The sequence below is a fragment of the Suncus etruscus genome, chromosome 10, assembly GCF_024139225.1.
Source record: "Suncus etruscus isolate mSunEtr1 chromosome 10, mSunEtr1.pri.cur, whole genome shotgun sequence".
In the NCBI taxonomy this organism is placed as follows: domain Eukaryota; kingdom Metazoa; phylum Chordata; class Mammalia; order Eulipotyphla; family Soricidae; genus Suncus; species Suncus etruscus.
Window position 1 is genome coordinate 47,050,628 of NC_064857.1, and position 20,202 is coordinate 47,070,829.

Here is a 20,202-nt window from a genome sequence, read left to right on the forward strand (position 1 = left end):
ATTTGAAAATATGGATTTGTTGTAAAAGTATTTTTATATAAATAATAGAATCATAAAGGTTCTTTGGTCACTCATTCTCGTATCTAAAATGTTCCTCAATTCTTGCCCTGGGAATCTCATAAAGTTTTAAATATTTTTAGACTCACTGTTCTCTGAAACTTTTCTCCCGCTCTCTTCCTCCCCCCCCCAATATCTCTCTCTCTTTTTCTCCATACATATATACACAGAGACAAACTCAAACACACCCACATTGACTGGCTACTTTGATAATCCTCCTGAAGCAAATTCTATGCCTCTCTTCATTCTCTCGCCCAAGTGATGCACATCATAAATATTATTTTATTCCACCTGTACAAATATTATCAGCTCTTTGAGAGCAAAGACCTTAATTTACTTATTTTTGAGGAGGCTAACACTATACCTGGATACAAGCGTTATTAAATATGTTTTTATAAATGGGATAGTGATTAAAACCTTTTTTTTTTTTTTTTTTTTTTTGGTTTTTGGGTCACACCTGGCAGCGCTCAGGAGTTACTCCTGGCTCTATGCTCAGAAATAGCTCCTGGCAGGCTTCGGGGACCATATGGGATGCTGGGATTCGAACCATCAACCTTCTGCATGGAAGGGAAATGCCTTACCTTCATGCTATCTCTTTGGCCCCAGGTGATTAAAAATTTTAATAGAATAAAAGACATTTGAAGTTGAGCTCAGTAGCAACACCAATAAAAATACAAAACCAACAAAAAAAAACCTATTTGAATTTTGGGATTGGAATATAGTTACAAATCTTCAACTTCTAAAGGTTTCTATTATTCTAGAAGAAAGTATAAAACCAGTGTTGCTCACAGTATTTTAGCTTGACAGTTTCTGGGCTCAGTTATACTCAGTGATGAAATATAAATAATGGCAAAAGCATAACCTCAGGGAATTTTGCACTAAGAGAAAGAAGATTAGTATGAAAATTTCAGGTTTCTGGAACAGCTTTTTAAGTGCTAAAAATATTAAAACTTTAAAATTTAATCTGCTAAATATTTGTAAAAACTACATCTGGATTATTCTTATTATGGAGAATACCAGGAGCTGGAGTGGTGGCGCAAGCAGTGGGCATTTGCCTTGTATGAACTAACCTAGAACGGATCACAATTCAATCCCTTAGAGTTCCATATGGTTCCCCAAGCCAGGAGTGATTTCTGAGCCCATAGCCAGAAGTAATTCCTGAGTGTCACCCGGGTGTGGCCCCAAAAGAACACCATTTGGGTGAATTTGTTTTTTTGTTTTTGGGCCACACCCGTTGACACTCAGGGGTTATTCCTGGCTATGCGCTCAAGAAATTGCTCCAAGCTTGGGGGGACCATATGGGACGCCGGAAAATAGAACTTTGGTCCCTCCTAGGCTAGCACTTGCAAGGCAGACGCCTTACCACTAGTACCACCACTCCGTCCCCAATGGGTGAATTTTTATAAATTACTTTATTTAAACACTGTGTATTACATAGTTACTCATAATAACGTTTATTTCTGCCATTCACTTCCAACACTGGTCCCATCACCAATGTAAAATTCTTTCCATCATTGTTTGAATTCTCACTCATTCGAAAGCCTAACTCCTTAGCAAGCATGAAGTATTAAATAATACTTACATTTATTTATATTGCTTATCTATATATAAGTGATATTAAATTATTTTTAAAAATACAGAAACAAAAAATTTTGTGAAAAATTATTGTATCTCACAATAAGTGCCTGAGGTCATTGTCAGAAGGTTTACCTAGCAATTTGTTGATAGTTGATTTTTGCTACCTGCTTTGTATCCGTACATTAGGTGGCTTCAGATTGACATCTAAATTGGTGTGTTCCTATAGGTATGGTAGCACTGAAAAATTTGAAGTCCTTGTGAGGCTACACAGACAACTACACAATCGAAGAATTCCAAGCTATGTGGTTGATAATGTGGTTTTTGTAGAGCGTGGAGAGGAGTGACCACACTGACTCCTAGTGATTTCAGTCCGAATACCAGCATACCTGGAGTTTTTCAGGTGACTTTTTCATCTTCATGCACTTACTGCAAATGCTAACAGACTTACTTTATGGCAGATGTTTTTGCCAATGTGGCTGCTCATTGACAAAAAGGAAAAACAAATGTAGACCATAATTCTTGCCTGTAAAGAGTGTAGAAATAAATACATATGTTTAATCCTGCAAGATTTGGAGCTTCCTTTGTCTATTTTCCCACAAGGTGTAAAAATCATCCAGATTTTTTGAAGCATAAGGATAGAGCGTGGATAACATTGAGGGTAAGGTGGTCTAATGTAGTGTTTTATTTTACCACTGACTCTCAGACTGGTGCTAGTTTATATATTTAAAAAAGTTTAAACATATCTGGTCTGATAAAATAATGAATCTGAGTTGCAGAACCTACACTAACAGTAATGAACTAAGAGGTGACTTTCAAGGTCAGGAGAGACCAAACTACAAAACATAATAAGCTTTATTCAAGTTTTAAAATCAGGATTTAAAAATTACATCCAATGCACTTACATGCAAGTTATCAAACACTGACATATCAATACATAAATACATAGATAGATAGAGATAGATTGATAGAGAGATAGATAGATAGATAGATGATAGATAGATAGATGATAGATAGATAGATGATAGATAGATAGATAGATAGATAGATAGATAGATAGATAGATAGATAGATAGATAGATAGATAGATATAGAGAGATAGATGATAGATAGATGATAGATAGATAGATAGATAGATAGATAGATAGATAGATAGATAGATAGATAGATAGATAGATAGAGAGATAGATAGATGATAGATAGATAGATAGATAGATAGATAGATAGATAGATAGATAGATAGATAGATAGATAGATAGATAGATAGATAGATAGATAGATAGATAGATAGATAGATAGATAGATAGATAGATAGATAGATGATAGTTTACCTATGTTAAAGGCAAAAATGGAAGAATCAGGGCTGGACAGAGAGAACAGCAGTAGGAAGTTTGCCTTCCATGTGGCCAACCCTGGACAGAACTAAGTTCCATCCCCGGCATCCCATATGGTTGGTCCCCAAACCTGCCAGGAGCAATTTCGAAGCTCAGAGCCAGGAATAAACCCCTAAGTGCCTCAGGGTGAGGACCCAAAACAAAAACAAACAAATAAACAAAAGAAAGAATCAACCACGGCTGAATGCAGTGAAAAAAGACTTTAACTTTTGGTGAAGTGTAAATTAATTCAACTTCTTTGTAAATATATGAAGACTTCTCAAAAGCAATAAAGTAGAACAATGCATGATCCAGAAATTCTATTATTAAATATCTCTTCCCACACAAACCAATAATTTTAAAAGATGTTTGCTTCCAATATTTAATATAACCAAATTTTTTTAACATGAACCAATTAAACTAAAAATAATACCTAAAATTGCTAAAACTTCAAATGCCCAATGAGAGTTTATGGGACAAGTCAATTATGGTATATGTAAAGAATAAAATATTACTAAGCTATTAGAAGTATCAAAATGTTTCATTTCTTTAAAGCTTGAGGGAATGAAATAAGAAAAAAGGAAAATTAAAAATACTAAATATATCACTTATGTTGGAACATAAAAATTTCAATATATATTTACAATATATTTTTCAGTTGCATTTGATATAAAAATTTTGTGGGTATTTTATAAGTCTGCATCTTCATTGCATTTTCATATTTTGGGGCTGGAGAGATAGCACAGCGGTAAGAAGTTTGCCTTGCAAGCAGTCTATCCAGGACAAACAGTAGATCAAATCCCGGCATCCCATATGGTCCCCCAAGCCTGCTAGGAACTATTTCTGAGCACAAAGGCAGGAGAAACCCCTGAGCATCACCAGGTGTGACCCCAGAAACAAAAAAAAAAAAGTAAAAAAAAGAATTTATACTTTCTTTTAGTAGTGAAAAAGGAGAAAATAGTTTCCTTTGTATAAGTCTTTTACCTATTTTGTTAAACGATTTGCAGGTTCATGAAGTGATTTGGGGACAGTTACAGCATACTATCTTATTTAATAGTATTATCAAACAACTCTTTTTAAAAAACATATTGAGGGGTCGGTGAGGTGGCGCTAGAGGTAAGGTGTCTGCCTTGCCTAATCGCTATAGCAAGTACTTCCAGTGCTATGTTGAATAGGAGTGGTGAGAGAAGACAGCCTTGTCTTGTGCCAGAATTAAGAGGGAAGGCTTTTAGTTTTTCTCCATTGAGGATAATATTTGCCACTGGCTTGTGGTAGATGGCCTTAACTATATTGAGAAAGGTTCCTTCCATTCCCATCTTGCTGAGAGTTTTGATCAAGAATGGGTGTTGGACCTTATCAAATGCTTTCTCTGCATCTATTGATATGATCATGTGGTTTTTATTTTTCTTGTTGTTGATGTTGTGTATTATGTTGATAGATTTATGGATGGTAAACCATTCTTGCATTCCTGGGATGAAACCTACTTGATCATAGTGGATGATCTTCTTAATGAGTCATTGAATCCTATTTGCCAGGATTTTGTTGAGGATCTTTGCATCTGCATTCATCAGTGATATTGGTCTGTAATTTTCTTTTTTCGTAGCATCTCTGTCTGGTTTAGGTATCAAGGTGATGTTGGCATCATAAAGGCTATTTGGAAGTGTTTCCATTTGTTCAATTTCATAAAATAGTCTTGCCAGGATTGGTAGTAGTTCCTCTTGGAAAGTTTGAAAGAATTCATTAGTGAATCCATCTGGGCCTGGGCTTTTGTTTTTGGCCAGACATTTGATTACCGTTTTAATTTCATCAATGGTGATGGGGGTGTTTAGATATGCTACATCCTCTTCCTTCAACTGTGGAAGATTATAAGAGTCCAAGAATTTATCCATTTCTTCCAGGTTCTCATTTTTAGTGGCGTAGAGTTTCTCAAAGTAGTTTCTGATTACACTTTGAATCTCTGTTGTATCAGTAGTGATCTCTCCTTTTTCATTCCTAATACGAGTTATCAAGTTTCTCTCTATTTCTTTGTTAGGTTTGCCAGTAAATCCAGATAGGAAAGGAAGAAGTCAAGCTCTCACTGTTTGCAGATGACATGATACTCTACTTAGAAAACCCTAAAGACTCTAACAAAAAGCTTCTTGAAAAAAATAGATTCATATAGCAAGGTGGCAGGCTACAAAATTAACACACAAAAATCAATGGCCTTTCTATACACCAATAGTAATAAGGAAGAAATGGACATTAAGAAAACAACCCCATTCACAATAGTGCCACACAAACTCAAATATCTTGGAATCAACTTGATTAAAAATGTGAAGGACCTATACGAAGAAAACTATAAAACTCTGCTCCAAGAAATAAGAGAGGACACGTGGAAATGAAAACGCATACCCTGCTCGTGGATTGGCAGGATTAACATCATCAAAATGGCAATACTCCCCAAGGCATTATACAGATTTAATGCAATCCCTCTAAAGATACCCATGACATTCTTCAAAGAAGTGGATCAGGCACTTTTGAAATTCGTTTGGAACAATAAACACCCTAGAATAGCTAAATTAATCATTGGGAAAAAGAATATGGGAGGAATTACTTTCCCCAACTTTAAACTTTACTACAAAGCAATAGTTATCAAAACAGCATGGTATTGGAATAAGGACAGGCCTTCAGATCAGTGGAATAGGCTTGAATACTCAGAAAATGTTCCCCAGACATACAATCACCTAATTTTTGATAAAGGAGCAGGAAATCCTAAATGGAGCAGGGAAAGCCTTTTCAAAAGTGGTGTTGGCACAACTTGACAGCCACTTGCAAAAAATTGAACTTAGACCCCCAGCTACCATCATGTATGAAGGTAAAATCCAAATGGATTAAAGACCTCAATATCAGACCCAAAACCATAAGATATATAGAACAACACATAGGCAAAACTCTCCAGGACATTGAGACTACAGGCATCTTCAAGGAGGAAACTGCACTCTCCATACAAGTGAAAGCAGAGATTAAGAGATGGGAATATATTAAGCTGAGAAGCTTCTGCACCTCAAAGGAAATAGTGCCCAGGATACAAGAGACACCCACTGAGTGGGAGAAACTATTCACCCAATACCCATCAGATAAGGGGCTAATCTCCAAAATATACAAGGCACTGACAGAACTTTACAAGAAAAAAAACATCTAATCCCATCAAAAAATGGGGAGAAGAAATGAACAGACACTTTGACAAAGAAGAAATACAAATGGCCAAAAGACACATGAAAAAATGCTCCACATCACTAATCATCAGGGAGATGCAAATCAAAACAATGATGAGATACCACCTCACACCACAGAGAATGGCACACATCACAAAGAATGAGAATAAACAGTGTTGGCAGGGATGTGGAGAGAAAGGAACTCTTATCCACTGCTGGTGGGAATGCCATCTAGTTCAAACTTTATGGAAAGCGATATGGAGATTCCTCCAAAAAATGGAAATCGTGCTCCCATATGATCCAGCTATACCACTCCTAGGAATATACCCTAGGAACATAAAAATACAATACAAAAACCCCTTCCTTACACCTATATTCATTGCAGCACTATTTACCATAGCAAGACTATGGAAACAACCAAGATGCCCTTCAACAGACGAATGGCTAAAGAAACTGTGGTACATATACACAATGGAATATTATGCAGCTGTCAGGAGAGATGAAGTCATGAAATTTTCCTATACACGGATGTACACGGAATCTATTATGCTGAGTGAAATAAGTCAGAGAGAGAAAAACGCAGAATGGTCTCACTCATCTATGGGTTTTAAGAAAAATGAAAGACATTCTTGCAATAATAATTTTCAGACACAAAAGAGAAAAGAGCTGGAAGTTCCAGCTCACCTGAGGAAGCTCACCACAAAGAGTGATGAGTTTAATTAGAGAAATAACTACATTTTTAATTGTCCTAATAATGAGAATGTATGGGGGAAATGGAGAGCCTGTTTAGAGTACAGGCGGGGGTCAGGTGGGGAGGAGGGAGACTTGGGACACTGGTGATGGGAATGTTGCACTGGTGATGGGTGGTGTTCTTTACATGACTGAAACCCAAACTCAATCATGTATGTAATCAAGGTGTTTAAATAAAATAAAATTAAAAAAAAGGTGTCTGCCTTGCAAGCACTAGCCAAGGAAGGACCATATTCGATCCCCCGGTGTCCCATTTGGTTCCCCCCAAGCCAGGGGTAATTTCTGAGCACTTAGCCTGGAGTAACCTCTAAGCATCAAATGGATGTGGCCCCAAAAGACAAAAAAATATATTGATATTAATATTTTTATTATTTTGCAATTATAAATAAGCTTATGTTCAGTAAATTTCAATTTGAAGACACCAAGTTATAAGTCTCCAGAGAAGTTATTCCAAGTTGGCCCAGCCTAGAAATTTGACATTTTTGCGCAAGTCAATTGCTCAGTGCTTTTACATCATTGGTCGATTGATACTCATCAGTAGCTATTAGAAAGTACATTTAAAAGAATGATTTTCTCAATTGTGGAAACTGAGGTCCAGTGATGGAAGTGATTTTCCCAGGATTACAACTCCTTGAAGCATCAGATATAAAACACTTAAATTCTTTGTTAACCATCCAATCAAGAAATCTTGTTTCCTCACCCCATACCACCTGTTCTTGCCTCTTTCTTTCATCATGAGACTTATTATCTGGGCCGAAGAGAGATATTGAAGCAGTAGGGCATTTGCCTTGCACACGGCTAACCCAGGACAGACCTGGTTTTGATCCCCCAGAGTCCCATATGGTCTCCCAAGCCAGGAGCGATTTCTGAGCACATAGCCAGGAGTAGCTCCTGAGCATCACTGGGTGTGGCCCAAAAACAAAAGACAAACAGACAAACAGAAGGCACTATTATCTAAATTCTTTGTAGATCATTTTTTAGGATCCCACATGGTACAAACAAAAAACATCTAAGTTTCCCACCTACCAATTCACCATAATATAGATCCAAAAACAAATTCATAAAGCTCATGGAGTCCAACTCCAGCTTTGCCTGACAGAGCTGCCTTTCCCTGGGACCTAATCACACCAATGCTGGTTATAGTGATTAATGAGTTAATAAAGAAAAAAAGCTTTCTGTTGCTTAGGCAGAGGGTTGCTGTCCACTAAAATAGATTAGCCTCGTCCAGCAGGTGTGGCCCTGAGGGGAACTCTCTTATGCTTATCCAAGGACCTTATTTAGCACCAAATACCTTGTCATAAGGATATATTAAAGGGGATGCAATTGTGGGTGCCTGCTCAGAAATGCTGACCATCCTAGTCCTCGATGATTCTGAATTTGCAGAGCCAGTCCACACCCAGAGGAGGAGCAGAAGGGGAAACAGAAACCTCAATTTTTCTCCTCCTATAGAACTAATTGGTGATGTGATCTCAGAGAAGAGCCTCTGTTTCCTAATATATAAAATTAATATAGGACTAAGTGATTCCCAAGAACCTTTTTAAAAAATATGATCCATGAGCCAATTATTTAAACCACTGAGAAAATTGTCAGTGGCAACAATTCACTATCACTTCCTCAAATCTTTGTTTTTCAAATAAAGTCGGTCTCAGTTGAAGCTGAATTTTCCAGTTTGACAAAATTTTAGAGTGTAAATTTAGAGTGTAAATGTTAGTCTCAGGCGATACCCCAGATGGAAAAGATCACAACTTACCATGCAAGAGTGTAAAATCCATATTTTAACAAACTCTATAGGCAATTCTCATAAATATAAATATTAAATAAGCAAATCAATGCGAAGTAAAATATATGGATTGCAGCCACTCTATTATTCCTAATTTATGTTTATTGGGGGGCACACACTCACTTGTGCTCAGGACTATCTCATGACTGTGCTCAAGGATGTCTCCTGGTGGGGCTCTGGCTGCTAATTTTACTGAGGGTCAAACCACAGTTGGTGGGATGCAAAGCAAGAACCCTACCCACTTTACCATCTCTCCAGTCCCCTAATTCTAAATTATGGCTTTATTTCATTTATCTATGATTGGGAAAAAAATAGTCAGATTCTTTTGATATTCAAATTAGAAAAATTACCACTCTCAGAACTATAAATCAATCGCATTTCTCCTGAGGCTCCCTCTCCCCAAATCTGATTCCACTAACATTGTTCAGTCTTTAATAATATATTCTAATTACGCTTTTTTTCTTCCTCCAGTCAAATATGTTTTAAGTTTTCAAATATATTCTTCAGACAGTATCCTGTTTTGTGGATTTGGATACAACTTCCTCCCATAATTTATGACGACACAACATCACTATTGCATGTAAAATTTTAAACCGAACTTCATGCCAGAGAGTCACAAACTATAACAATCTCCTTATTTGTTTCACAGCAATTCTCATCTTTGAGTTACCCCAGAATCTTGACTAGTCAAACACTCCTTGATAAAGAGAAAGATGGTTTATCCTACTCTACTTCCTGTCCAGTGTAATCTCATTCTAATTTCTTTTCTTATGTGGAATGAGATAAACTAGGAGCACTCATATCCGCCAGAAACAACTTGCATTCACTTCGACAATTAGAATGGAAACTGTTCAAGAAAAAAAGAATATGGGAATGTTGCAATGGTGAAGAGGGATGTTTTTTATATGACTGAAATCCATCTACAATCATGTTTGTAATCAAATATATAAATAAAGATATTAATAAAAATAGCTACTATTGCTATTTCTTTCTCCAAACTTGAGTTCAAATTTCAATAGTATTTACTGAGAATACCAGGAGTTCAATATAATTTCAAATTCTCAATGAATAATTCCTCATTCAGAAGAGAAGTATATTCAATTTACATTATAAACATTCACTTCACCAGAACAATAGCTATGTAAAATGAATTGATATACACTCAAATAACATACTAATATGCAGTTACTTACTGATATGTGTCTTTTTACTGATATATAACTAATGAGAATCAGTAATAATTTACCAAAATATAATACATGTTCTCAGACTAAAGAAGAAAGTGTTTTCATTTTTTTGCATTCTTTCCAATGTCTGCATTCCAATATAATAAAACACACTTCAATTTCAGATACCCCATTGACAGAAGTAGAGTGAAATCAAATGAAATGTGCTTCATTTTAGGACAAATTAGGGCAGAGGAGTGTATTAGATTTTTCTGAAAATCAGCTTATTTGTTTTTGTTTGTTTGTGGATCATACCCAGCGATGCCCAAAGATAACTCATAGCTATGGTCTCAGGAATTATACTTGGCAGTACTCTAGGGACCATATGGGATGCCAAGGATTAAATCCAGGTCAGCTATGTGCAAGGCAAGAACCTTACCTGCTATACTCTCTCTCTCCAGCCCTGAAAACCAGTTTAAATAATTCTAGACTAATAAATCAAAAATAAATAATAAACAATGTATTTATATCTAAACTGGTCTCTCCAGTTATTAAGAAATGAGGTGTTGGGGCAGGAGCAGTGGCACACGCTGTAAGGCATCTATCTGCCTTGAGCGTGCTAGCCTAGGACGGACCACAGTCCCATATAATCCCCCATGCCAGGACTGATTTCTGAGCTCATAGCCAGGAGTAACCCCTGAGTGTCACCGGGTGTGGCCCCCCTCAAAACACAAAAACAAACAAACAAAAAATGTGGTGTTACTTACTCAAAAGGTGTTGTGAGGATTAAATGAACTAACATGATACACCAGCATAAACTAGTCTTACTGTTTTACTGCTCTACATCAATATGAACTTCAGCCCTATAGTTTCTTCCTATTGTAGAACATAATTATTCAAAATGTTAAACTACCAATTCATTGAGCAATTTCTTTGAGGCAACTCAGTAGGCTGGTAAGTTAGGAAAAGTGAGTAGAAAAAAAAAAAAAACAAGAATCAAGGAATTAAAAAAAAGAATCAAGGAGTTAGGAAAATTTTATAATATATTGATATTTTAACTATTAACATCTCATATTTTACAGAAAAGGTACTGTTTTGATATACTATAGATATATATGTCCTGTAAAAGAGAAAAATGATAAAATTTCTATATTCAAATACTTAGTTTATAGTACAAATGAACAAATTAGTATCAATCCCTTATCTAAGATAATTTTAAATGTATTTTTATCAGCCCTTCACAGATTCCAGACTAGGCATTTGGAATCAATCGGAAAATTACATGACCATGAATATTGGTATCATTGTGAGCTTATGGTTACTAGGTTCAGATGGCTTTAATTTCTATCTTCTGCATTGAAGAGAACACAGCAAACCTCCAGGGGGCGAATCTAAGTAGGCATTTGTTTAAGCAAAGACAAGCCACAATGTGGTTTTATTAAGTCGATCATTTGGGGAGAAATATTATATATGAATGCAAGTGGGTATAATTATCATGCACCATTGACTGGGTCATAGTTGGAAGTCATAGATGAAGAACAATCACATGTACCTTATTAAATCTCAAAAGCATAGAGGGGATGATGTCATTTTAGTGATGAAAAATCAATCTCCTTTCTATGTATGAGGAATATGACATAAATAGGGTCCTACCTGTCATTGATTAATCTTATGGGATCAATCAACAATATAATCATATTGATCTGAAACTAACTAGTGAGATTAATTAGTAAGAGAAAAGCTTTGGTGAGGGGGTCCAGGTTCTTAGACCCATCTTTAGGTATGAAGCCTATTTCACAGGCATTGGAGTCTGATCTAGAGTTCATAAGGCATTTCTAACCTTTAAGAAATGTCTTGTCTATTTGAAAATTGGCACTTTCTCCACTGAAGATGCTCCTTGATAGGCAAGATCAGCAACTAGTATACTCACATCCATAGTTTCTCCCCTGTTTTCTCTTAAATCCCTGGGAAGTTATCCACTCTTTAATAATACTAGTATTTGAAGCTGGCCCATTCTTGAACCAGATCTACATAGGTTTGGGGGGAAGTCACATTTTGCTAGGAAGCACTGTTGGCAGGTTCTGGAGCCAGGGATCAAACTAGGTAGGCTTCATGAAGAACAAATATCCATACAGCTCTAGTATTTCTCAAGAAAAGGCCAGAGTAGTTTTCTCCCCTGGCATTTGGCTTTAATTACTCTTGAATGGAGTCAGAGATGAAAGTTGAAGAGGTAAGTATTCACATCAAATAACAAGTAATTGGGGCCTGGGTATCTAGTTCCATAATTTTCTTTGCTCTTTGGGTTTGCTTATATCTGATGTCCAATTGTATCATTTATTAGGGTAGTGGATTTACTAATGTGCCAACCTGGCTTGATGATTAGTTGGATCTAAATATATCCACCATATAAAGGGCAGCTATAAATGCATATTTTCCAGCCTCCTAATGTCCCATGATGAACTTCCCAGTGTCCACTGGTATATCGAATTACCACAGTTTTCTGCAGGTCTGTCAAACTGCTATTACCTGCAGTAGTCTACAAGGTTGCCAGGCTTCTTCAGGCTACTGTAATAAAAAGCAAAACTGCCTGCTTTCAGCTACTGCTCAGCTGCCAGGGCCAGAACCATCTGATGCTGCAAGGCTTGCAGGGGCTCCTGGGGCCCTGCTGCATGTGGGGCCAAGAGCTCACCCAAGGATACCAATTTGTAGTGACTGCCAACCCAGGTCTGAGGGGAAAGGTTTAGAGAGATGGATAGAAACCAAGTATACTTTTCTGTTTTGTTTTGGGTGTTTTGTGGCCACACCAGTGACACTTGGGTTACTTTTAGCTATTCGCTAAGAAATTTCTCCTGGTTTGGGGGACCATATGGGACCCCAGGAATTGAACCCAGGTCCATCCTGGGTCAGCTGTGTGCAAGGCAAATACCCTACCGCTTGCACCACCGCTCCAGCTCAGAAACCAAGTATACTATTATATTCCCGCCTGGAACCTGAGGCCTGCTGCTGCTGCTGCTGCTGCCGAAGGAATTGGAGGAGAGAGGGATGGAAATTCACCAGGCAGAGGTGGCCAGAAGGAGGTCGGTAATCCCAAGTTCAATAGAGAGAGACAGAGGAACAGATACAAAGCAGGCAAATTTCGCCAATGCTTTATCTTCAGGCCCCTGTAGACTGGCAGGTCCTTATCTGGTCACTATCCTGAGCCCCCTCCCAATCGTCTAAGTTTTTATTTTAATACCAGGCAAGACAGGGGGTAGTATTCAAGGGGCTATCCAAGGGTCATGTCCTGGCTTAACTGTCATTAGAGTGGGGTCTCTAAGGGGCATGTCCAAGTCCAAGTGCCATTTTGTCAACAACTAGTTGTTCAAGAGTTCAACGCAAACGAATTCCCTAAAAAGAGTAATTCTGTCTCACAGAAGCATCTTACTTTATATCCCAGTAGCCTGTATCACGTTTCTCCTATGGGAAGACTCCACACAATCTTGATCTGCGTTAACTATCTCTGGTATGGTAGATTCACCTTAATTATATCTCCCTGTGGCAGGGCAGTTTACAAAATAGGCCTCTACTCTTCTGGTCATCTCAAGTGCCTTTTACTAGTTTTGTTGCTCAAATGCTACAGATATAAGAGAATTTATTACATTGCACCAATAATTTATTATATTCTAAATAAGGAGCATTTTCTGGGACTGGAGCATTAGCACAGGAGTTGGGTGTTTATCTTGTACACGGCTGGCCAACCAGAGACGGACCTAAAATTCAATCCCTAGCATCCCATATGCTCCCCCAAGCCTGCCAGGAGCAATTTCTGGGCACACAGCCACGAGTAATACCTGAGCACTGTTGGGTGTAGCCCCCAAACCAAAAATGAATAAATAAATAAATAAATAAATAAATAAATAAATAAATAAATAAAAGGAACATTTTCTAAAATTGGTGACTTCTATCTACAATTAGAGTTGGGTTTTTCTTTTTTTTTTTTTTTGGTGGGGAAGATATGGTGGGGCTGGATTAAGTTTGGAATAGTAGTAAAATATAAAGGTTTTCTGTCAAGTTTTTAATCATTAGATAAACTATTCACTCTTCAAAAATAAGAAATGAAATATATTTGGATGTGTCAACTGAATTAAAGCAGAATTTCTGGTTTCTCTTCCTAAAATGTTCTAATTTAGGACACCCTGGAAGAGATAATCTATCCAAAGATATATAGGGCAGAAAAAATAGAGTGGTTGTAGCAAACAAACCCCTTTCCATGTGGTTCAATTAAAGTCGACTCTTAATACCTCTGGAAATAGATTTTAGAATAGATTTCTAACATACCTGATCAATTGACTTCATTAGACAAAACAAAGGTAATCCAATGTAAATCTGTCATGAACACTTACAGTATCTTTAAAAGGGGTTTAAGTTTCCTCTCAATTCAGAAACCCCCATCTGTTCAGAAACTGCTTTTGCTTTGTCCATGGAGTATGTGTGTGACTGAGGTCCTTTGTGACTTTCTCACTTTTTACCCTATGAGTTTTGGACGTGTTTAACTGACCTCAATAACTGTAAAAGTCACTCCTAGATGTCCTCTATGGTTAAATCTTGATTCCGAAACAAACAAAAATAAATACAAAAAAAAAAAAGTAAAGCCATTAATTATGTTGCTCAAAATAAGAGGAAGCAGAAAGGAAGTTGAAGAATAAAGTTGATGACTATGTACTATGGATTGAGTTGAGATAGGTAGTGAGGTTAAGGAAGGATGTTAGTTCTAGAACTCAGGTTGTAATAGTTAACAGAGACTATAGGAGAAACTGTTGATACCACCACCCAGATTACCTGGAAGCTGTTTATTTATTCTTCATCTTTGTATCTCTGTATTTCTGTGTGCTATGATGCCTTTTCTTTTTAATTATCACTTCTAATAAAATTTTAATTTCTAAAATAGATATTATAATAGTCAATTTACCTCTAAAAGAATGGAGAACTCCTTGACATTTAAGAGCCCTTCAAGGTAGTTAACCAATAGTTAACTGAAATTTGGCTATACAATTCCAACATTTTTTGCTTCAAGAAAAACTATGAGATACAACTCATGTTCTTGAGCTCCTTACGGAATCAAGTTGATAATTTGTCCTCACATGCTTTCTTCCATATTCCTGTTTTCTTTTCCTGTTTTGTACATGTTATATTTCTTTACAATTCCCTTAGTTTATAGATCCTATAACTTTGATATCCTTAAATAGGTGTCCTAGCACTTTTTGCAGATTCAGAGCATATTTGTCAGGTTTCAAAGCTACTCTGAATATTTGGGACAAAATAAATAGGCTTCACACTATATTCAAACTTAGAAAGCATAAGAAACCATAAGTAGACCTGGTATATACCATTTACTCCAGTTAAAGATTTTGGGATCTGAATTATCTCAGGTCCCGTTAACCCAGAGTTATCACAAGGCATATCTTGGATACTTAAAGATTTAGTAAAATATTATCTGAAGATATGTAATTATTTTTCTTATTTTAGGGGCAGTGTAAGGTGTGTGCAAGAGAGCCATATATATATATATATATATATATATATATATATATATATATGTTTGGTTGTTGGGTCACACCCGGCAGCGCTCAGGGGTTACTACTGGCTCTAAGCTCAGAAATCACTCCTGTCAGGCTCAGGGGATGAAATGGAATGCCAAAATTTGAACCACCGTCCTTCTGTATGCAAGGCAAACACCCTACCTCCATGCATTCTCTCTGGCCATATTCATTTGTGCTCAAAGACTATTCCCAGCCCAATGCACAGTAGTAACACTGCTGTTGCTCAGAGGACTGTATGTAGGGCTGTGGATTTAAATTGGAGTCACTATCACTGCAGCACAGACAATAAGTGTCTTACTTCCTATACTATATCTCCAGCCCATACTGGGTGTTTAGTAATCATGCCAGGCAATCAGACTCTGATTCTTTGTTATGCAGGTATTAGGATGATTTCTGCTACTATAGAAGACAAACAACTATTTTCCATTTCCTAATCTTAGCAGAAACTGTTGCTTTCTTTCCTGAACCATCACCAGACCCCTGACAGCCTTCTGCCCCACCCGCTTGCCATATTCCACTATTAACTTGAGATGACCAAGCAAGCTGTAATCTCCTTTCCTTTTATTGCAGTTTGGGGTCTCATGCATCACACTGCCAAATGTAACCACAAATCTTAGCAATCAAATGCCCACTGGCATTTATAGTCTGAATTCAGAAGAGACCAGTGCCGCTTTTCTGATGCAATCCTGCCTTTCTATGAATAAGAATTCACCATCCCTCATTTCAGTGACCAGCCCTCTTCTAAAATTACATTGGAAGCGTCAAAGAAAAGTAATTTAACCCATCAGTAAATTGTTATAGAACAGCATTTGGAAAGGGCTGTAAATGACCAGACGCCTCATCTTCCAGAGTCATACAATCGTACACCCCATTATTTATAAAATAATTTTGGACTCATTATCTCATTTTCTTTTTGCCAAAGATATTTATGCTTAAGTTTTGTCAAAAAAAAATTTTGTATTCTAGTTCAAGTACGATACTTAGGATGTGTTGTGAAATGGTGATCCAGAATGGAATCATTGTAGAAGAACACTTGAGAATACGCTGATAACAGGACGGCCTATCTAAGAATTATTCTGTACTTCAAACTTTAAGGATAATGATCAGTTCTTTCCATTGCAAATCACAGTGGAGGACACAAGGTTTTGGCTTTAACATAAGCTGCTGTTGATTTAACCTCTGGTTTTCACAAGACAGCCTATGGAGACATGGAATTGAGAATTTGAACTTTTTAATCACCACAGAGGTAGAGGAATTTTCATTTTTGAAGAAGTAGCCTAGTTTAAGGAACTCTGTACTTGGTGAAAGTAGATATAAAGAATATGAAGTTCATACCAAATGGGAACAGAGAACTAGGAAGATAGTCCAAAGACATGGAGTTGACCTTTGTATGCAGGAGACCCAAAGTTCAATCACCATTAAAGTATGAAAAACTGAATGGTGAATTTAACCTGAGCATTGCTGAAGTGAGCCTTGTTTGTTAGCCTACAACATTGCCAAACCCAAGCAACAGTGCACTGCTGGCCTCTAGTGTACTGGAGCATCTGGCATGGTTGGCTAAGCGCTGTAGCAATGACCCCTGAAATCCCAAAGCATTGCTTAGTAAGCATCTCCTTAAAAAATGCAAACAAATGAGAGCACGGAACACTAGTAGATGAGACAGGCTTTGAAAGCAATTACAGTCCTATCAATGTCAATGGTTCCTCTCTGAAGACTCCTTGGAACTCTAGTTATTTAATTCCTAGTTAACTCTTAGTTAATTCTAGTTCATTCCCTGGTGACTTCTCAAAGAAGCTAAGAGAGACAAAGCAAGTAGGGGATTTGACAAAGCTTTTGTTTTATAAAAACAAAAGGGCCCCTTACATGCCAGTATATATCCAAGAGAACTTAACTACAGTTTTAAATTATTCACGGTATTTAGAAATGGAAAATATTGAAGAAAATGTCTGATTCACATTTAATTATAAGAATAAAATACAAGTAACTTTCTTAGCATAATGTCTCAATAAACATATGGTTAGAAATATCAATTCCCCCTTTTTCTTGTAGTATAAAGTGGTTAAACTATATCTTTTATGTAATCTCCCAATTTCTATGCATGGAGCATATTTTCTGATAACATATAACACAGGAGGCCATTACTCAAGTTATATATTGATATAATTGAGGATTATTAGCATTATTATTAATTTTACTAATTTGGTTACTCTTTGTAGGCCTATATAACTGTATCTTCATGCTCACTGTTTCTACCAATAACATGTGGAACTTTAATCAAGTTGAGGGAGAAAATTAGAGTCTACAGTTTGCTACTATAAAATGAACATTTAAGCAGATGATTCTTTTCTTCTACTTCAGTCTATTTTCAAGAATCAAGACAGAATATGTAAAGGGAATTTGGAAGTGATGAATCATGGTCTATGTAATGATGAATGTCTCTTTTTTGGAGAAAATTTTTGGGCATACTTGCTCTACTATCTGAGCAGGAATTATCAAAGAAAATAATAGTTGCTTGAAAAAATAAGCATTTCTAATAATATGTAGTAAAATGGATGAAATATATATGCATATATATCACCTATGAAGATGTGCTCAGTGTGTTTTAAAATACCAGCAGTTATTAAGGTAATTCACTTTGATTTAATCTGATAATAAATATAAATAAAACTCTTTATTCTACTCTCAACCTGACTTATATTCACAAGTTCTCTGTGATTCATACTAGTTATACGTGACATAGCTAGCTCACCATCCATCCCCCAGGCCAGCTGTAGCATGATGCTCTCCTTCCCACAATGATTACACCATCACTGTTTTCTCTCTAGAGAACTGGGCCCACTCCTTCATTTATGATCTTACATAAACACTACTAAATGCTTCTGTTTCAACAAAGTCCACTGCTTACGCTTAATCCTTTGCCAAAAATTATGCAAGTTATAGAATTAAAAAATAAGTAAAACTTGGTCTCTGCCTAATAGTGCAAAAATCCCGAGAGAGATGATGAGGAACAAACTTAATTGAGAATACTAACATTGTAATATGAGTCTCCCCACAAAAGATAGTCTTTATGGAAATGAATGTTGGAAATGGAAAAAATAATTCATCCTGATGTTGTTCTTGTAAAGGGCCATTAGCAAAGCCAGTCTCCTTAACCTGATCTTGACTAGAGACCCTGTGAGCAAGTCATGTATTCTGAACACACTCCACCATTTTCTGCCTTTAAGTTTATCTCTCACCCTCCTTGCAGACACAAATTTCTCATAAGGATTAAACATCTCTTTCCAGGATTTTTCTTTCACTTACACAGCCAGAATTAAAGATTTCTTCCTGAGGGATTACTCACAGAGGGCTGCCATTTGCTAGGATTAGCTGTCATTTTTTTCTGTGCTGTTATAGTTAGATGTTTACATGTGTCCCCCAGCTAAGCCAAGGGCTCTTAGAGAAATGAATCCATATGCCATTCATCTTTTTATCTCCCAAGGCTGGAAGAACAATGCATTGCATCTAGTAGACAATCAATAAATAGCTGTGAAATTGAGTTGTAGTCATAGTCTTTGTTTAAAAGTAGTAGCTTAGGTTCATCCTAAACAATGAGGAGAGAAGAATAGACAGCCCAATACAGGATCCTATCTTTGGCATTCCATAATCTATGGCTTTCTATTCATGTCCCTCTGTGCTTCCTTTAATCTCTTTCAAGAATCACCCTATCTGCAGACTCCACTAATTCATACTCTTGAAATGTAGACTCCTGGGAATTTCTGTTTCATATCTTCCTCTTTCATTATTCTACACTTGGGTTTCCTCCAGTTTTTCAAGAAATCACTGAAGATTAATTCTATTTTTTTATCCATTATTTTACCGATGCTTCTTCCCTATTTATTGAAGCCTGTTTTTATTTTCTGTTTTCTAGTTTCTTTTAAAACTTACAACACACCCATCCTCTGAGGATATTGTCTATAAATATCCTCCCTTAAAATGTAGTAACTGATCAGAGTGAGAAACATCCTACTATCAACATTGTCACTAGATTCTCTGAATGGCACTCTTCAATTTTTACCTAGTCCAGCAAGACTAAATCGTATTCCTCCGTATTTAAAATCCTTAGGTATGAATTTCTGGTTGAAAAATCTAAAAAATTCTTGATGTCTTTTCTTAATATACAGATTCTATTTGTTATGAACTAACTCCCTACCTATACATAGATAAGATATTTGCTTTAATCTTGCAATAATAATAATTTCCCAAGTGTCCTTCCTCCCCACCCCACTTGGGAGATTGGTCATGGGAATGTTGCACTGGTGAAGGATTTCATATATATATATATATATATACATATATATATATATATATATATATATTTAAAAAATAAAAAATAAGAAAAGAAAAGATAAGGCCTCCCAATTATTACCACAGGCTGTGTTCTTTACACTGACTGTATAGAAAGAGAAGGTATAGTAAATGCACCCCTTATACACCTCAACACAGGCCCTTTGCCTAGTCTGTATTGTAAATTGGGGGACAAAAAATAATAATAATCTTTCAATAATAATTTATCTAGACTCACATACTGGTTTCTATAAGATGTCTCAATAATTTATTCTATCAAATTAATATGATATCTCATTAATTTATCTCATTAGTTAAACTCCTTAACATTTTTAATTATCCTCAACATACTATTCTTATTTCAAATGCTTTACCTTGATAAACTCACATTTATCTTCATGT

The 20,202-nt window shown here is 36.4% G+C and overlaps 1 non-coding gene across 1 annotated transcript; it reads left to right on the forward strand.

Moving 5' to 3' along the window:
* The first annotated feature begins 19,865 nt into the window (after positions 1–19,865).
* On the forward strand, positions 19,866–19,998 carry LOC126021185 (small nucleolar RNA SNORA51). The gene has a single exon (XR_007499790.1). It is a non-coding gene; the product is annotated as a small nucleolar RNA SNORA51 (small nucleolar RNA).
* The last annotated feature ends 204 nt before the right edge of the window (positions 19,999–20,202 follow it).